This window comes from Papio anubis, chromosome 11 (assembly GCF_008728515.1).
Source record: "Papio anubis isolate 15944 chromosome 11, Panubis1.0, whole genome shotgun sequence".
Lineage (NCBI taxonomy): Eukaryota > Metazoa > Chordata > Mammalia > Primates > Cercopithecidae > Papio > Papio anubis.
Genome location: NC_044986.1, coordinates 51,026,451 through 51,045,739, shown reverse-complemented (window position 1 = coordinate 51,045,739; position 19,289 = coordinate 51,026,451).

Genomic DNA, 19,289 nt, shown 5'->3' with positions numbered 1-19,289 from the left:
TTTTTTTGAAAGCATATTTCCCAATAGTAACACATGACCAATGATAAATGCATCATGCTGTTGTTAGGTGAATCAAATGAGATAACATATGTGATGGAATTAAATGAGATAACGTATGTGATGTTCCTGGTATATCATAAGAAAGTAAATAAGTAATATATTTTGCTTTTTTCTTAGTCCCTTTTACTTGCATGAATATAGAACTGTCACTTATTAGCTGTACAAACCTGTTAGTTTCTCCCTGCAAAAATGTTTTCGTTTCCTTACTTGCAAAATGCTACATAAACTCTAGAAGCTCTTGAGCTCTCTTTCATCTACGATATTTAATGACCTATAGTGTCACCACTTCTGTGATATTTGTTTACCTCATCATTCATAACACTCCTAGTGGAACTCTATTTTTATCTGTTAGCAGAGATAATGTTTTTGTCATATTGTACTAATTATCAAGTAATAAAAGGGTCCTCATTTTTCTATTAGTGGTAATAGTTTCAAATTGAACCATCCATATTATCTTGTGTGGTTGCCGTGGTGACCAAAGTCATATCTTTGTGGGAAATGAAGTCAATAACCAGGAAACACAATTTTTATTTCCATACAAATGTACTGGCCCGGATTAGGACTAAATGGCACGCTAGATCTTCAGTATGGTATGCACGTGAGCATGGAAATGCATGAATGGCAGGAAAGTAACCTTAACCTTTCATAATAGAGTTATATTGCAAAGGCAATTGTTTACTACATCTGGTGTTTTCATTTTGCTGCTTAAAACATATCAACAAAATCTCCGCATATTTATATATCTAAATAAAATTGGCAATTAAAATATACATGTATAAATTTTTAAATATTCTCAATTTATATATTCCATTGATTATTTGTACTGAGAGTTAATTCTGGTCTGATCAGTCTGCTGTGACTGATTCAGATGGGCAGTAATGGAATATCATTGCCAAGGCTTCTCCTGGGGTTCCTCATCCTGTTCCAAATCAGTCTCTTTATGTTAACAGTCGACAGGGACATCAGCTGTGCAACTAGGTTTTTCATGAGCCCATCTTGGCATTAAAATAGAGAATTGGAACATAAAAGAACCTTTAGAAATGTAGATACTTCAAAAGCAATAAAAAAAACTATAAACACGTTTATATTTTCTGAATTCAAAGTATTTAAATACCAAGGAAAATACACCAAAATTGACATACAAATATTTATCCTTTAAGTTGTACATCAGGTTACTAGTTTAGTTATGATTTATTATTTTATTTTTATTTATTCCTTAAGCTATTATAAGTCAATGTGTCTGTCTTACATTTGAGGCTCTCCAGTAAAGTCTTTATACTTTGTCTTTTATTTATTAATGGGCTATTGAAGTACTCTGGCCAATTGATCATGTAATAAATGTGTGTTTTTTTTTTTTGTAGTAAAATCTCTATACTATTTAAACAATATTAAATTAAATTTATCTTTTTAAAAATTTAAAAATACACCTGGAAATGAAAATATGCCCATTGGCATGTGGAATTCAAGATAATTTTCCTCTTGTGTGATTTAGCTTTTGGTTATGGTATTGTGTTCACCAAATGCCAATTTGTTTCTTAACTAGTCATTGTATTTCCCAAAGCTACAGTATATAGTTCACACAAACACTGAAAATTTGTGTTGTGTGTAGAACAGATCCCCACTTGGAATAAGTTATAAATGTATTCTCACAAGTTAGCAGACATCACAGTGTTAAAAACTGGTAAAATAGAAAAAAAAAATGTGACTGTTTAGAAATCATTTAATCCTATACCTTATTTTAATTACCAATATATTAATGTGTCTTTTTAAATGTATTTAATATCTGACTTGCATGAATTATTTCAAATGTTGAAAATAAGTTTTTACTGTCACACCAAAACTTTATTATTTTATTCCATGTTCCCATAAATATCACAAAAAATAAAATATTAAGAACATGAAAAAATGCTAAACCAAATTTTTTATTAGACCAGGAGTAAAAAATTATATTACATGTATATTTTATCCAAATCTCTATTTTCAGGAAGTTAAATAGATGTTTTGTGCTGAACGATTATATTTATTAGAATTTATTAAATTAAGCACCAAGTACAAATGCATAGTGATGACCTAGTTCTTCCAAGAGTAAATTAACTTTCTATAAGGACAATCACCCTTTGCTAAGGTAAACAAATTATTTGCAAAAAGGTTTCTTATTGCATAATTTTATTGGTTTTGTTGGTAACTGTTCCATTATGAAGTTCTTGCTTGTTAATTTTGTGATGTACTAGAAGTTGAGGAAAGCAGACAAATTATTTGCTGGAGTTCTTTTTTCATCATTATAGAATATTTTTTGTCTCTGTGTTGACATGTATAGCATGTCTTGCTGTTTGCTTTTAACATTTTTTCTATGTTAATAAGTGTTATTATAATTTAGAAGCAAAATAGACTTTGATGTTTCAATGTTGAGATAATAGAATTGGATAATCTGAATGAAATTGAGAACTCTCTTCCTGCAAGCCTCTTTCCATGAGGCACTACAAATAAAGGAGCAAAGGAACAAAGATATCCTTGCAAATAGATGGGGAGATTTCTCCACATTCAGAATAATATTTATAGGTGTACTCCATTCATTGATGTGACAGTACACAACAACAAAAACGCATCTTGGAGTCTTAGGTATAGTGTGCATATCATTTAGAATCACATTTCATGCTTTTGAGAATAAAAGCAGGGGTTATTCATAATGACATGAAAACAAAAGGAATAAATTACAACTGCCCAAATGGTCCATATTGTCTTTTCTGAGTTAGACAACTAGGAAACACATGGATACGTGGAAGCATAGTGAGGAAATGCACAGACAACAATTTGAAACATAGAATGAGTACTCAATGTCTTTGGAGTTGAGCACAAAAATTTAATTTGGGCTCATTAAATTTCTGGCTGTACCATTTACTAGATGTTCAACTTCGGCAAGTTATTTAACTTTTTTGAGTTTCAAACTATTCAATGAATGACATAGATAAATGTAGTATTAGCCGCTAGTATTGTAGGGGTGGTTTCTTAAGATTTTTCAGTTAGAGCCCTTAGAACAGTGCAAGGCATCAATGATGCAATCATAAGATATTTACTTCCACTAGTATGGTCTTTCTGTTGGTATTAGTAGTAGTAGTAGTAGTGGTAGTAGTAGTAGTAGTAGATCTCTCCTGCACTCTATGAATGGGTAGTATGGGTCCAAGCCATGGTATATTAATGCTGCAAGCATACTGAAAATTTTACTGAAATTATATCCAAAACATCTGCTTCCCTGTAACCTAGTTGATAATTAATTCAAGGCATCAGTACCAATGGTAGTTGATAAGCCACAGCATTTATGAAATATCCAAGAGCAAAAGAAAGCCTTCCAAATAAGCTATTCAGTTGTTTAAATATATCTGTTTGTATATAGTATAAGATTGCATATCTTTGTATATAATGTAAGATTACATATATGTGTGTATATAATGTTTCAAAAGAAGTTTAGTGGGGAAAGTATAATTGATTTATATAAAAAGTTATTTCATCACCTGTGAAAAAAGTTTTTAAACCCCCGTTCCAAACTACCCATATTGAAAATTTGCTTTCTTATACATTTTTGGGCATCATGTTCAGAGAAGTTGGAACATGGTAGATATACTAAATATCTGTTGTCTTTGCCAGCTAAATGAAAGTGGTGATTAGCTCTACAATAATTTTAAAAGTTTCAGTAAGCCCAGCAGGCAATTTAATAAGATGCAGTTGTTTTCTGCCAGATCTTCTATGTTGAAAATCAGGACTCTGCTCTCAATGGAGAGAAAAAGGAATGAAATGTAGTTGATTTAGAAGACTGTGTACTGAAATTCGCTTTTTCTCTCACTATCTTGCAGACTGGATGAAAATAATTAAAATTAAAAAGTACAATGTTGAAAATTAGCAGAATGAAGACACTTTTAAGACCAAGACTCAGGAGGCTAATAATAAGATTTTTTTCAATGGATCATCTTGTAGTCACTAGTTCATATGCTGCCCAGTTTAGGATTATTGAATGTTACCATCTGCTGTGTGTTTGACAATTTATAAAAAATAAAGTGTTCACTTGAGCATTACTTGAGCAAGCATTTGAAACCATTATATATATTTGTATTCTGGCTAGTGGACTCAGGAGAGATTTCATACTGAGTGGTGTTTCTTTGAGAGAGCACTTGAGACATATCAATGACATTGCTAGTGTTGACATCACTGTCCTGTTAGAGCAGCCACTGTCATCCAGAGGTGAACTGGCTATCTGGCCATCTGCTATCATAAGACATTTCCTGGCCTCCATTCCCTGCAACACATGTATTCCCATATGTGCATTTGGAACCAGATTCCTGGCATGCACAGAAGTTCAACCAGGATGTTTTAGCGTGTTTTTGGTAGGAAAAACAAATATGTCTCATCTCAATAGACAACTCCTAGTGACTGCTTGTGGTTCTGCAAAGTGCCATGTCCCAAATTCTAAGTCTGCATATAAGTTCACTAGAAAAGTATATTAGGAAAAATTTGTGATACCTTCTAGGGGGGGAATAGTAGTTAGTAATACAATTTCTTTGTATTTGCCTTTTCTGGTATATATTAGCCCATCTTTGATAATTTAGGAAATGGGAAACTTTTAATGTCCCAACCTCATATTTTTAGTGTAGATGTAAAAATAATGAGTCTTCACATGCTTAAAATCTTACAGGTTATTTTTATGGTACAACAGAAAATTACCTGAAATTTTTACCACAACACAGCAATTTTGCTTTTAATTATAAGTCAAAGTAGATTTTCCAACTCCTTTTCCCTCATATTCCGTATATATATGTACACACACACATACACACACACATACATATATGTGTATATATTCCTCACAATATGACATATTGCTTTAATAGATTCATAAATTATTTCTGTTGGATGTGCTAATCTCATTTCATTTTTTTGGGGGGGGTTTCAGTTGTATCTTGCCATCTTATATTCTCCTCACACATCTACCATTTTAAATCCATTTTGAACATAATTTTCTTTGGTATGATTAACCATACTTTTATTAAACTATCTTTATGTCAGGAAGAATTTCCACAAAGCAATATAACTGATTGAAAATATCCAGATATCAGACCTACAGACTGATTGGATTTTTTTTCAATTAACAAACATTTTTTGACTCCCTCATAAGAAAATTAGGTGTTTTATTAAGTTCCTGTGGTGTAAATATAAAAAAGACAAGGTATCTATAGTGTAAGGCATAAAGATATTAAACAATAACTTATAGTATATAGAAAGAAATACTAACTACTAAGTGTATCTGAAGGCATAAGTCAATGTTTCATTCTACAATGGAATTAAAATTTTTATCTGAAAGTTTGGAATACTGACTGAAAAATTTTAAATTAATGGCATAATGGACTTACATATTCAAGGAATCACTCAATATTAGAGGCTTTATGCATAATAAATATATTACTGAGAATATGGTACTTCCTGATGTTTTATATGTTTAAGTGCACTATGGATCATGTTAATAACATCACTAATTAAGTACATATCCTAGCATGAAAAAGGAACATATTACTTGCTAATTAGTCAAGATGACTGGGTTTAGAAACTATTCAAAATTAAGAACATTTAAATTGCATAAGTAGACTTTTTATTTATTTATTTACTTTTGTAATAAAGAAAGATAAAATAACACAACATTTTCCCATCTTGAGGGTAAAAGTGGTGGTATTATTTCCATCTATGTATTTCCTCCCTGTGCATTTTCTCTGAGCTTTTGGGTTAAATAAAGATCTATCATTTGTCTTCCATGGAAACAAATAAGAGCAAATCCAGGCTACTGGGGCATGCTCTGTCATTTTTACCAGGTCAGGGGAATGAGGCAGAACTGCATCTGCTATGTTTTTGCCTCCCATTTCTTCCCACTACACGAATAATCGGTTGACAAACATCACATAGTAGAGGCCTCTGGGAACTTGTCCTTTAGAACAGAAATGACAGCAAAGGCTGGAGAGCGCCTCCTGCCTACTCATGCATCCTGATTGTTCTGTGCTCTTTCTTCAAGGTAGCAGGTGGGAAAAAGTCTCAGTCTAATCGGAGTAGCCATCTAAGATGCCTGACATCTTTTCCACAGTTATTCTTTTTTCTTCTCTGATGAGTTGTGGAAACTGACAGTAACTTGGGTCAAACAGGGACTTTTACTTCTGGCGTCCTGCTCGTTACATAAATTATAAAATTTAATAATCCCTGTAATAGTGGGCTTCAATACATGTATTTGTTATACACATGTTTAAATCCTGTGGCAGTACTTTGGAATCCATAAACACATGGTGAATTTATACAGGTACTGAGAGAGCTAAGGAAAGGAAATAAAATCTCTTGAGTTTTATGAGAGCATTCCTGTGGAAACTTCCACTGGCATTCAGACAGAAGATGTGAAGTTTGCCTCGGAAACTTTGGAACGATAAAGAGATAGTGCTAATATGCTTTGATAGCAGGAACATGCCAGGGCTTGATAATATGCTTGACAAGTTGTGGATTTATAAACATTTAAAATAAATTCGTTTGTCTTTTCTGTTATAATCTTGGGAATGCAGGAAAGAAAATTTGCATATACTGCTCAAAGAAGCTTTTTACAAAAATCTAAATCAAGTGTTATTTCTTGGGCTGTATGATCTCAAGAACAATTTTTTTATCTTTTTTTGAGTCATAAACGATTTCCATTCTTTTTTGTAATTTCAAAATTACATGCTGGAGTAAGTCTTCATTGCAGAAAAATGAACTAGAATAGCACCAATGGGTACAAGATTTGTTATCCCTTGGCTTATTCTTCACTGACAAGATACATTATTATTAGACAGCAATACAATATAGCCATTAATAGCTCTGACTTTAGGATCAGAGGAAACAGATTCAAGTCTGATACTTCCTGCTTATGATTACTCAGGACCCTCTATGCTTCATTTGATTTAACATGAAAATATATACATAAATGCTTATTTCACAGGGTTGTAGTGTGGAGTAAGTATGAAACAACTATGAATTGCTCAGAACAGTGTTGGAATGGTACCAGTGTTACAAGTTTTTACCATTACATAACAACTATAAGTCTTTCTTGCTGTATAATAATAATGGTAATGTTATCTCTCAGGAGGGAAGCTTAACATAAAGCTACCCAAGTTGAAGTTGAGGAGTGGTTTACTGTCATGCAGTGCCACGCAAGACCATACTGGAGCCTGAGTAAAGTGAAAATGAAATGTATATGCGTGTGTGTGTGTGTGTGTGTGTGTGTGTGTGTGTGTGTTTATGCTTGTGTTTTTAAAAATATATTAACGCATTACAGGCTCACAACTGTAATCCCAGCACTTTAGGAGGCTGAGGTGGACAGATCACTTGAGGTCAAGAGTTTGAGACCAGCCTGGCCAACATGGTGAAACTCCGTCTCTACTAAAAATTCAAAAATTAGCTAGACATCGTGGCACACACCCTATTTGGGAGGCTGAGGCAGGAGAATTGCTTGAACCCTGGAGGAGGCGGTTGCAGTGAGCCAAGATTTTACCACTGCACTCCAGCCTGGGCAACATAGCAAGAATACATCTAAAAAATAAAATAAATACATACATTATATTAAAATGATTTTTATCTTATTTATGAGATATTTTCTCATCTCAGTTAAACGACTTTTAACAAAAAGACAAATAACAATGGATGCTGGCAATGATGTAAAAGAAGGGGAATATTTGTACGCTGTTTGCAGCAATGTAAAGTAGTACTGCTGCTATGGAAAAGAGTATGGAGGTTCCTCAAAAAATGAAAAATAGAATGACCATGTGTTCCAGCAATCCAGATGCTTGGTATATATCCAAAGAAAGGAAATCAGTATATTGAAAAGATACTTGCGCCCCTATTCTTATTACAGCACTACTCACAAACAGCAAACATGCAGAGTCAACCTAAGTTTTCATCAAAAGATGAATAGATACATTGTAGTGTATACACACAAGGGAATATGATTACCCCATAAAAATAATGAACTCCTGTCATTTGCACTAGCATGATGGAACTAGAAAACATTATGTTAAGTGAAATAAGCGAGACTCGAGACTCGTGAAGACAAATATCACATGGCTTCACTCATATGTGGGAGCTAAAAAATTTTATCTCATGGAGGCAGAGAGTAGAACGGTGGTTACCAGAGGCTGGGAGGGAGAGATACAAAGGCTTTGGCAAATAGGCATAGAAATACAGTTAAAAAGAATAGGACAGTGGCACAGAAGGACAATTGTAGTTGATAATAATTTATTGTGTATTTCAAAATAACTGGCAGAGAAGATTTGAGATGTTACCAACACAAAGAAATAATAAATGTTTTAGATGATGAATATCCCAATTACCCTGATTGATTATTGCACATTGTAAGCTTGCGTTAAAATATCACATGAACCTCATAAATCTAAACAACTATTATGTATCCTTATAAATTAAAACATAAAAAGTCATTAAAATGAGTGTCTCACTTGCTTTAGTTAGCAATGGCCCTGATCTCCCGTGCCCTTCTAAACCCCTGGGAGAGACTGTAGCAAAGTAATTGATGAATACTAATAATTAGAAGAATGTTTAAGATTACTCACCATAGCAAAACAAATGAACAAAACAAAACTTTATTCCAAAATCTCAGAGTTCCTACAAAATGAAACTTGATAGTATAACAAAAATGAAAATACTCACAACTTATAGTTGTGAAGCTAAGTATAATTCTGAGCTATTGATAACAACAACAAAAAGATAATTCATAGTAGCCAGAAGAAGAGATTACCTTTACATTCTCACTAGGAATATTAATATCACAAAATTGCAGTCTTTTGAAGAGGCAGTCAAAGATAATACTACCAAAAATATAAGAAAAATATGTATTATAGATCTGTGTCATGTGTGGTCATTTATTTTGAAAAAAATATTTTTTCTATATATTGTGATGTTTATGGTATGTGCCAACTATTAAAAATGTAACTTGTCATGATTTGTTTTCTTATTTTAAATGAAGATTCACTTTGGCTGCTAATTTTACATTTGTAAATTTTTATTTTTTTATGTTTTTTATTAAAAAGAGCTAGAAAATTGTATAAATGTTAGACCCTACAACATTAGGACTGCCAATCTACCTAACATCTTGAGGTTCTAATGTACATAGTTGGGTCCAGGTTTGACATAAGGTTGTGCTCAAAATACTATAGTTAGGTATTTAACACTAGCTAGGATGTGTAGTGTAGAACTGTGTTGTAAATATACACACAAACATGGAACTCGAACATGCTGATATGGATTTTATTATGCACAGGTTGCATTAGCATGAAAAAGACATATGTGTCGTTTTATTTTCTCAACTGGAAAGCATAGGCTAGTCACATTATATTTAATTGTTAATTTTTTTTTTCTGGAAATAAGACTTGGTAAGTAGAAGTGCAAAAAATTGATAGTAGTATTAAGGGGGAAAAGAGGTACTGTATTCATCACATGTATTTTGTATTATGTGTTTCATTTTGCATGCAAGTATTTAGCTATTTCTCTTCAAATAGCTAAGATACATTAGCAAAATGCCTTTAAAAGCTCTTTGAGAATCATACAATTCTTAAGGTTTTCCTTTATTTTGAGTAAATTTTGCCATACATGGAATTAATATAATTCATTAATGGTGGTGGCTGGAAGAAGGTAATAATTGATAATATGTGGCTTTAAAGACAAATGTGGATTTTCCTAGGTCTTAGAATTCTGTAAATTACTGATCCTCTGTAGATGTCAGATTTAGCAAACTGTAGTTTCTTTAACTACACATTGCTTTGTGGTGCTCATAGGAACTATAAAACAAAGTTGAACATCACAAATCAGGATATTTAAGCAACATTTGACATAAATGATAGTTTCCTTTAAAAATCTTATAATAAAAAACTTATAAAGTCAATAATGCAGAAATTAAAATCTGTTTATTATCTTGAAAGGTTTTAAATATGATTAAACCAGGCAGGGCCAACTTTGATCAATATGATTTCCATCAACTTTAAGAATAACTTAAAAAGAAAAGATTCAAAGAAATGAATAAAAGAATGTCATATTCTTGCATCCTACAAGACTAAATGAGATCATCAATATTGAGTGATGTTGGCAGCAAAAGGAATGTCAATGTACTCTAAAAAACTAAACTTTCTTTATCCTGATAAGTGAATCATTTCATGTAGAACATAGCAATTGGAAAAAGGGAGACCAAAATGATGAGTTACAGAGTCTGAAAGCAAATGTAGTTACACATCTACAGTGGATTGTTACACATCTCATTCCATCAGATGGGTGTGGTAAGTTTCCTTGTCCTGCTGTGATTACTTTCCTTGTCACTGTTGGAATAGTTTCTATGGGAAAGATAACAAAACTTTCACATATATTGCAGAGTCATAGACTTTGATAATGATTTCTTGACCATTGCTTGATTTTTTTCCCAGGAACTTATTTTGGCAGCAGTTGATACTACTTTAACCAAGTAATGCTTTAGTGATAAGGCTAAATGATATGTATTTTTATTACAAAGGAATAAACTACAAGAAAGAGAAAAAACATTCTAGAATAATTATGTGACTACACTTCTTTTTCACAGAGAAGGAAGTAATGAAGATAATATAGTCATGATCTACATAAACTAGTCACAAGTACTTCAAAATGTATTGAACTTACCACTTCCCGAAGGCACATACAAGACATAAAATAGAAAGAAGTGATTACCAGTCTTTGGAGTAATGACTTGATGTAATTTTTTAATAATGTATAGGCTGAGATAGTCTCCTTTTATTACATACTATTGAATGCCACACTAACAGTAAAACTTACAGAGAAACATTAGTGAAAATAATATATTTTTAAGAATCTTTATTAATATACTTTCCTAATGAATGCAATATTGATATTAACCCTTGAAAATAAGATATCAATAAGAAAGAATGTCAAAATCATAGACATTAGTAATATCTAGAAGTTTTTAAAACTAGAGAAAATTAGAAAACATAAGCTTTGTTTTTTATTTTTTTATTTTTTATTTATTTTTATTTATTATTATTATTATACTTTAAGTTCTAGGGTACATGTGCAGCTTTGTTTTTTAAAACAAATAATGTAAAATGAAAGTCAACTATTATTTGTAAAAACAGAAAAAGTAATTTCAGTTTTTAAAATGTAAACCAATTGAAAATGATTAAATATGAACAAACATTGTGAATTAAAGACCCAAAATATGAGCAAGAGATATTAGATACACTAATTAAATATTTTTTACATATAATATTCACAGAGTTGGTATTTCCTTATTCTATTAGTTACCATGAATGTTTAAAATGTAATGTTAAGGGATCTGCATGTCCAAAATGAGGTATATCTAATCAAGTCTTCAGCAAATATTTATGTATTAGCTGTAGGTACATAATTATCCCTAGATGCTGTTCTGAAATAATTTATATTCTAAGTCAAGTTCAGTGGCTCATGCCTGTAATTCTAGCACTTTGGGAAGCTGAGGCAGGAGAATTTCTTGAGTCCTGGAGTTCAAGTTTACAGTGAACTGTGATCACCCCACTGCACTTCAGTCTGCACAACAGAGTGACACCCTGTCTCTAAGATAAATAAATAAAAATAAAAATAAATAAAGAATTTATATTCTATTCTATGAAAAATTAGTACCCCATTTATTCTGGCTATATAACAGATCATCTGAAAAATTAGTGTCTTAAAGCAACAATCAAATTGTATTATATCTCATATTCTACGTGTTTTCATAGTTAGAAGTTCAGGCATAGGGTCTCTAATTCCGTTTCAGTCAGATAGTAGATGGAATAAAAACACTGGGGGAGGGGGTTAGAATAACTGAAAGAGATACCCAGGCATATCATTGTCTTCATGTAATCTCAGAAACTCTTCGTTTAGTCTGTCTGGCTGGCCTAATTTGGACTTCCTCACAGCATGGCAGTAGACAGAGTGCTTATATGGCAGTTCAGGATTCTAAGTGAGCATTTAAAGAGAACCAGATGGAAGATGTATGACCTTTACCACTTAGTTTCAGAAATTACACTCACTTCCTCTGGATTCAGAATAACAAGCCAGTGTAGATTCAAGGAAAGAGGTTATACACTCTGTTTCTTAATAAGAAAAGTGACAGAAAAAAATATTGAAAGAGGAACATTTATGAGGGGGACTATTGATGTGGCCATCTAGTCTGGAAAGCACAATTTGCCACAATTTGCAATCATTAAATAATTTTACTGAATATGTCCTAATAATTAATCAATCATTTTATTCTCTTCTTAAGTAAAGGTCTTTTAGGTCTTTTCCTTAAACATTTTCGAATCTAAATGAATGCTTGTCACAGAACATTCTAAGCTATGTATTAATCAATGAATTGTGATAAATAGGTAGTTTAAACAAAAATAATCTAAACTACATGACTAGATAGACAGAGAAGAGGAAAAAAAAATGATGAGATGTGAATTGTGGATTTTAATACTCCAAACTTTAGGGTAGTTACTAAGTACTAAGCTTTATGCTAAGATCAAGGAGGATATAAATAAGCATAAAACATTGTCACTCCCCTAATACTGTCCTCTGAAGTATTTAGGCACATAGGTAATTAATTATGATTCAAGACAGAATGAAATATAGGCTTTCAGCATATGTGTAAATATAAGGGAGACTGTAATATCAGTAAGATACAGCTACAGCTATTAAAATGAAAATAACTTTCAGGTGTTAATGTCATCATATATTGTAATTATCTTAGTAAATTTAGCACTGACCTGTATGAAAAGAAATAATGAACATGTTTTATGAGAAGACATTGTATTGATGATATACATGGGTCTCATAGTAACTCCCAAAATATAATGTAGAATTCTTTATAAGATTAATGCAAATGACTTGATTGAAATTATTGTGAATTTCTTATCATAGAACTATCTCACTTATAATTTTACTAGTAGAATCATCTCAGTGGTAAAGATCCAGGCAGCAATGTTGAGGTGATGGGGTAGGTCACAGGATTTCTCTTTCATTTTTTGATGAACAAGAATTCATTTCAGCTTCTATGATATTGAAACAATTGATAGAGATGGGTAAGAATGTGGGTTTTAGAGACAGGTTGATTGATTATCTTGTTCTACCTTTTAGTAGTTGTGTGATCCTAGAAAATTAACTTAGAATAATTCAACCTCAATTTCCTCATTCCTAAAGTAATATATATTTATTTTTAAAGATTCATGGCAAGTTTTTTATGCAAGACAGCTATGCTATTATTGTAGCTTCTAAGACTTGTTCAATGTCGTATAACGTGCACATTTTCACAAAGAAAGTATGACAATACATTCTAAGACTGATTTTACTGAAAATTTCCCTTAATGTATTTACATATATAATCTTATATTAAATATTATTTATTGTATATTAAATATTATTTTAGTCAGTAAACCACAACAAAACTTGGTCCTGGTTGAAAGACTGGCATAAATTATAACTAAGGTTTAGGTTGCCTACCTTTCGATTAAATACAGAACGTCCTAAAATTTATTCAAAAATATATGAAAGGGTACACTTATCTTTCTTAAGATAAAAGTAAATATGTAAGTTCTTCCTGAGTGGGCACTGCAGTTCATGAAGTAAGAGGAGGGACCTGTAGGGTCAATGTAGCTCAGAACTATTGTGTTTCATACCATTAGATAGTGATTTGGATAGGGACATCATTATTTCAGAATCCATCCTGTAACTATGTAAAAAGTATTTGTGAACCACAGTTGCATATTTATAATTCAATTGGGCCTACAGCAGGTCTGCTAAAGTCTACTCTATTGTGAAACATTCAAATTTATTTACCATTAATTTTGGAACTAATAAGAGTGAATTCCTTTGTTTTTTGTTTATTCTCCTGAAAATGAACGGATGATTGTGTTGAAACACCGCCCCGCCCACCCGCTTTATTTTTCTACCCACACAAATCAAAGGGCATGAAAAATATCTTAGTTTCTCATTTTCCCTTGGAAAAGGCATCATGGCAAGAAGCATGGCTGGTTTGACATTGTGATTTATGTTAGCTTTCTTGTGCTATAAAATAGTTGTTTCCTAAATAACTAGTAAAGTGCCTTGAAATGCTTCTAACTTTGTAATTGTGTCTTTCTTCCTCACTCAGCATCTGTAGGCTCTCAAATAATTGACTAGATTTTAGTTATATCCCATTACTAATTTTCTGTATATACTGAAAATTCATGAGCTTCTTAAGAGACAGATCTGAGCTCTGAGCTCATTTAATCTGAGCTTAAATATATAGCAGACATCTCCAATATGTCAGGTACCTTCATAGGTATCTGGAATATAATGTTGAGTATTATATAGTCTCTGATCTCTAGGAGCTTATAATTTATGGAGGAGACATGTAAATATTTGCTATGTCCAGTTGACTCTTAAAAACACAGGGGTTAGAGGTGGCAACATCTACACTGTCAAAAATCTGCACATAACTTTTGACTCTCCCAAAACTTAATTAATAATAGCCTACTGTTGATCAGAAGATATACTGATAAAATAAGTCAATTAACACACATGCATTGCATGCTATATGTATTATAGAGTGTATTTTTTTAAATAAAGCAAGCTAGAGAAAAGAAAATGTTAAGAAAACTTGGACTCAGGAAGGGGAACATCACACACCGGGGCTTATTATGGGGAGGGGGGAGGGGGAGGGATTGAACTGGGAGTTATACCTGATGTAAAGGACGAGTTGATGGGTACAGCACACCAACATGGCACAAGTATACATATGTGACAAACCTGCACAATATGCACATGTATCCTACAATTTAAAGTATAATTAAAAAAAGAAAGAAAGAAAATAATAAGGGAGAAAGAAATACATTTAGAGTAGAGTACTGTGTTTATTGTCTGTTTGCAAGATGAATCATCTGTCTGAAATGATGGTCCACCTCAGCTGCAGACCTCAAACTATATAGTGCATATTAAGCATTCCACTTTTTCTTGTAATGGCATGACTTTGCTGCCTGGAAGTACTTTCGGCATCACTAGTGCCACTTTGTATGGATTCCATGGTGTTATTCACGGTTTAGGTACTGCATTAAACATGACAAAAACACATGAGAACTTGAAGAGATTACTTTTTACTGTGATTTGCAATTTACTGGAGAAATGAACTGCTGATGCAGAGATGATCACCTCACATCATGTTTTAAGAGAATACTCCCAACACTTGAGCTCCTTGCAATAGCAACAGGAGGGGGCTATGAAATTATTACTGTAGAACAGTATATAATGCATTAAATGTTATGCAGTTACAATACTACATTTTTACACGTGTTTACATTTCTCTTAACTGTGAATGGTGCCATATACGGTCTTTGTTTGTGTGCTCAAATTTGGATAAATTTTAAGTTTTTATAATAGATATATGTACATGTCATGGTAATAAATAATAAAATAGACTAGTAGCTACATATATTTTATGTATTCATGCCATACATTTTTTATTATTTTTTTTCAATATTTTAGGTGGCACAGTTTGTGAGTTTTTTCAACTTGTGACAAATATCCAAAAAAATCAATATATTTATTAAACAAAAATCAACATATAAGTGGACCTGCATAGTCCAAACCCTTATTGTCCAAGGGTCAACTGTAGTGAGATGTGTTAGAATAAAGGTGAGCCTTGGTGCTACTGGTGCAGACGAGGGACATTTGACTACAATTGGGTGATAAAGACACTATCACAATGTTAACTGTTTAACTGAAATGTGTAAGATTCAAAGGAATAAACAAAATTTCCAATGTCTGGGAGTTGGTATGAAGGTCAAGAAAGAAAGCCTCACATCAGATGGAAACAAGAGGAAAGACTCAGAAGCACAAACATATTTGGCCAATTATGCCTAGTGTTCCCTTATTGGAATGCTAAGCATGTGGGAATTATATACTACTGTACAAGATCAACGCCAAGGTCTGATTGCAAAAATTCAAAAAATTGCAACCTCAGGTATTAATGGGTAAATGGGGAACTGTAATCATGTCTTATAGCTGATATATAGGATATAAAGGGAACAACAGAAAGACCTTATTCTGATGAAAAAAAAGAGGTGACCAGATCAGAAGAGACCCTATTTGTTACAATAAGGGCTTGTCATTTATTTATTAGCTACAAGGAATTGCAAGATATTTAGCCTCTCTGAACTTAGCTTTCTGTTCTGTAAAATGGGATGAAATGACAACATTGAAGGGTTATTATAAAGACTAAATAGAAATCATACACAAATATTTTTGCCATACCTTTTTCTTAATTTTTACCTGTTAGATGCATGTGTCATTTTTCTCTGTGTTGACATTTCTGTACTTTCTTAACAAGTGAAACTATTCTTTAAACTAACTTAAATAAACATGTATTTATCCATTATTTGCTCTGTGCCAGTCATTGTGCCAGATTCCAGAATATAGTGCAAGGGAAACCTAGTCTCTGATGTCATTAAATGTACGGTCCTGTTAAGAAGATCAACACTGTAAGACAAATGGAGGAATAAAGGACAAATTACACAATGTTATGGTGACACATAAATTTGCTTATAATGTAAAGTTTAATTTTTCAGGAGCTTGTGATATTTGAGATTTCAGGAACATCTATGAATTAGCTGGCATAATATGTGTATGGAAGGTAGACGGAAAGAAAATCACTTTTTTCAGCAGAAATACTAGCATATGAACAGGACATAAGTCTGGAGTGATTGTGACATGCTTTATTAAATAGTGTTCAGAATTACTAAAACGTAGGTAGACAAGAGGAGAGTGGAATGAAATAAATTTTGAAAAGAAGTATGAGGCCAGATAAAACTAGATATTGAAATTATGTAAAGAACTGTGGACATTAAACAAATTTCAGAAAACAATAATAGATTCTAAATGAGATGTGACTTAATCAGAAATCTTTTTCACATGTCGTTCTGATAATGGCATGCAGAATAGATTGAAGGGAGGCAGTAGTAGAAAAGAAGGGTTAAGAGACGATTGCTGAAGTCTTGAAGAGCAATGATTGTGGTACAGAGAGGATGGAGAATAAATAAGAAGTAGAGTTGAGAAATGTTTATGAGGTATGATTAACAGTACTGGCGTGGGTTTGATTGGAAATGAGATAAGAGAATATTAGGAATAAAGGTAATCCCCCACCCTGCTGGACACACAAAATAAGAGCTGCTCTCAGATTTTTGACTCAAGCAATTGCATAGATGGGGGTATCTTTTACAGAGAGGGAGAATGCTAGACCACAAGTACACTGTAGTGAATAGTGGAAGGTTTCGAGGGAATTGCAAATTTGTTTTGAGTTTCTGGTATAACTACATGGAGATGTCTACTAAGCAGATGGCATGTGAGAACAGAGATCTGGCTGGAGGAGAAAACCTGGGTGTCATCTGCTCCATGGGAAACCTCAGTTATCTGAGTGCATAAAAGTCTAGGGAGAAAGACAAGGTTGAATGAATTGAGAAAAGTGCCTAGGACAAAATCTAAATGTTTTGAAAATTTGAGAAAAGATAGAAAAAGGGAATCACTAAAAGAAACTAAGAAGGAAGAGCTACAGGCATAGGAGAAAACAGGGGAGCATGGTGTTTGGCAATCCAGGAAAATAAACTCTAGGTTGTTGGAGGTTCTGAAAAGTTTTGAAAAGGCAAAGGCAAAGAAAGGGAAGATTGGAAATTGAAGCATCCATGACAGTGAAATGTTGTAGGTAGGTGTTCGAATCCACACTTAAGTGTCAAAATAGTAAGTGCAAAGTGATGACAGTCTTCTTGAAAGAAGTTTGATATCTAAGAGTTTGCTATTTAAATGAGAGGAAGCACTTTGGGAGGCTGAGATGGGAGGAACACCAGAGGTGTGGAGTTTGAGACCAGCCTGGCCAATATGGTGAAACCCCATCTCTACTAAAAATAATAACATTTTTAAAAGGCTGGGCATGGTGGCTCACACCTGTTATCCCAGCCCAGCACTTCGGGAGGCTGAGGCAGGCGGATCATGAGGTCAAGAGATCAAGACCATCCTGGCCAACATGGTGAAACCCTGTCTCTACTAAAAATATAAACATTACCTGGGCATGGTGGCAGGAGCCTGTAGTCCCAGCTACTTGGGAGGCTGAGGCAGGAGAACCACTTGAACCCAGGAGGCAGAAGTTGCAGTGAGCTGAGATCACACCACTGTACTCCAGTCTGGCGATAGAGCAAAACCCCGTCTAAAAAAAAAAAAAAAAAAAAAAAAAAAAGGGAAGAAGAAGGTGGCAACTGGAAGGAACCAACAATTTTGTTTGTTTACTTTTTGTTTTTTTAAACTGGTATTGGGGAAGTTTTTGCATATCTGAAATAGAAACTTATTCTTCTTCATACTTGGGATTGTTTTATAAAAATGTTTCACAACTGATATTCTCATATTTTCATCATTTCCGTTACTTTCTTAGCTTAATATGTTGATTAATTAAGAATTATAGAGATGCACTTATTCTTTGGAGAAGGACTTACAGTTCAGCTGCCTTAGAAATTATGATTTATTGATGTACATTTATAAAAGAGATAAGATTTAAGATGAAGTTTTAAAACATGAAAAATAAACTTTTGAAGAGTTTTAAAACAGCCATTTTGAGAATAACTGACTGCATTCATGTTGTTAAACTCATAATTATTCAGTTTAGTTACATTTACTGAGATGATTCTAAGAGCACAAATACATTATTAAAATATTAATTATTTAGCTATAACTGGCCAGACGCGGTGGCTCACACCTGTAATCCCAGCACTTTGGGAGGCCGAGGCGGGTGGATCATGAGGTCAGGATATTGAGACCATCCTGGCCAACATGGTGAAACCCCGTCTCTACTAAAATACAAAAAAAAAAAAAAATTGTGGGGCATGGCAGCACATGCCTGTAGTCCCAGCTACTCAGGAGGCTGAGGCAGGGGAATCGCTTGAACCCGGGAGGCAGAGGTTGCAGTGAGCCGAGATCTTGCCACTGCACTCCAGCCTGGCGACAGAGCACAAATTCATCTCAAAAATTAAAAATAAAATAAAATAAATTATTTAGCTATAACTGAGTTAGTGCTGGTTGTACTGTTTCATAAAACTTTACAGCCTAACGACAGTTAAAAGAGAATGGAGGAGGTCAAAGATCTCAAAACTAGAATTTTCCATGAAATTAACTAT